Source organism: Miniopterus natalensis, chromosome 2 (genome assembly GCF_054644295.1).
Source record: "Miniopterus natalensis isolate mMinNat1 chromosome 2, mMinNat1.hap1, whole genome shotgun sequence".
NCBI classification, from domain to species: Eukaryota; Metazoa; Chordata; class Mammalia; order Chiroptera; family Miniopteridae; genus Miniopterus; species Miniopterus natalensis.
In genome coordinates, this window is record NC_142082.1 from 45811834 (window position 1) to 45814106 (window position 2273).

At 36.1% G+C, this 2273-nt stretch overlaps 1 pseudogene; it reads left to right on the plus strand.

Annotated features, from left to right (window-relative positions):
• Nucleotides 1-238: 238 nt before the first annotated feature.
• Nucleotides 239-862, plus strand: LOC107545887 (large ribosomal subunit protein eL14 pseudogene; annotated as a pseudogene).
• The last annotated feature ends 1411 nt before the right edge of the window (nucleotides 863-2273 follow it).

A 2273-nucleotide genomic window follows, 5' to 3' on the forward strand; every position in this document is an offset into this window, starting at 1 on the left:
ACCTAAATGATGGTTTTGAAAATATTCTCCAGATGCATAAAAATAAGAATTTGTGAAAGAATTTTAAAAGCACAATATTCATTCATGGAGTAATTTTAGATGGTAAATAAGATTTATAATAAAGTCTACCTTTTGACTTTAGGAAAAAATAAAATGGCATAAAATGCACTCCACAAAAAAGGCCCTAATAATTTTGATTTTAATTATTAAGAAAGTACTAATACACTTCTTGCCGAGTGCCGCCAACATGGTGTTCAGGCATTTCATGGAGGTCGGCCGGGTGGCCTGTGGCTCCTTTGGGCTCCATGCCGGGAAGCTGGTCGCGATCGTAGATGTTATCGATCAGAACAAGGCTTTGGTTGATGGGCCTTACACTCAAGTAAGGAGACAGGCCATGCCTTTCAAATGCATGCAGCTCACTGACTTCATCCTCAAGCTCCCACACAGTGCCTGCCAGAAGTATGTTTGACAAGCATGGCAGAAGGCAGATGTCTATACAAAATGGTCAGCCACCAGATGGGCCAAGAAGATTGAAGCCAGAGAAAAGAAAGCCAACATGACAGATTTTGATCGTTACCAAGTCATGAAGGTGAATAAAGTTAGGAAGCTTCAAAAGGCAGCTCTCCTGAAAGCTTATCCAGAAAAAGCACCTGCTGCTGCTAAAAGTGCAGCTGCAGCTGCAGCAGCTGCTGCAAAGGCTCCAGCAAAAAAGGTGACTTCAGCAGGCAAGAAGGCTTCAGCCCAGAAGGTTCTCACCCAGAAACCTGTAGGCCAGAAGGCAGCACCTCCAAAAGCTCGAAAGGGTTCCAAAGCTCCAGCCCAGAAAGCACCTGCTCCCGAGGCATCTGGCAAGAAAGCATGAGAACATAAGAGGCTGTAATAAAAGTAATAAGGGTTCTTTTTAACACACTGGCAAAAAAAAAAAAAAAAAAAGTAATAGTACAGGTATTAAGGTTGGTGTCGGTTTGTCTAGTCTACAAAGTTAATAGTCATTATTATTAATATAACTTTGTCCATTGTACTATACTAATTTAGTAAGTGATATTGATGGAAGCAAAATTGCCTCTTCTACTGATATTTACCTCTTTCTGTCACAAGAATTAATTTTAAAGTTTGTTTTGATTTGTTACTTTTAAAACAATAATTTCGGAGTGTGTCACTCTGTAAATCTATTAAAAATATAAAGCTTTTTAAAATTCTGTGTCGTTAGTAATAATTATGTGTAATGCAATAATTAGTATTTTTTAAACAATATAACAATAAAAAAGAAAAGAATATTATCAAGATGAGGTTGAAAATAACATTAACATCAATAACATAAACAACCACACATACTATATATGTGTATGTACAAAACATATCAATGAAACCTTAAACTATTTTTGGATAGAACTAAGCATATATGTCATTGTGCATACTGAATTAAAAACCTAGGTCAACTATGGGCTAGCAAGATATAACCTATGAGTCAAGGAGATAATATATCTGAACTTCTGAAATTAATTTCCAGCCCCACTGTTAGAGTTTTGAACTAAATTTTATCATTTTAAAATTTTCTTACTTTTTCCATTTTACAATGAAATATGGAAAGTGTCTGGGAATGGGATGGAGAGGATGGTAATCAGAAGAGAAAAAAAGGAGAGGTTCAGGATATTCAGCTTTCTTCCCAGGATATCCAGCTACCTTAGAGACACTTCTGAAACCAGAGGGCGCCTCAGTTGGATATGTTGTTAATGGTCTAACAAAGGTACAGATGTTTCTGCACCCTTACCACCCTGTGTCGCCAATGCTTTTTAAAGTATCATCACAGCTCAACAAAGGAAGTTGATATTTTCCAGATGGAATACAAAATCTACTCCCAAGCCATACTTCTCTCAAATGATAAGGAGTGAAACAGTCACTTTATCTTTAATTGTAGTATTGTATGTATATTCATATGTCTATCGCAAATAAAATATTTTAGCAATGCTAGATTCTTTCTGAGAGTGCCATTTAAACATATGGTACAATATGTTTATACCTATTGCAGACCATCTGCTGTCTAGGCTCAATTGCACATTTATTTTACTTTTAATTCACAAAGAAAATGGAAAATAGAACTGGCCCATGAACCATAATTTGGCTGAGGTTTAAGCAGGTGCAAATTCAATAAGAAAACATATTTGGAACTATAAAAGCCTCACTTATTCTGTCCCCATGTGGGAATATACTCTTTCCAAAACAATGCAAATGTTTCTGTTCTTTATGCTTATATCTGTTGCGCTAAGTTTATA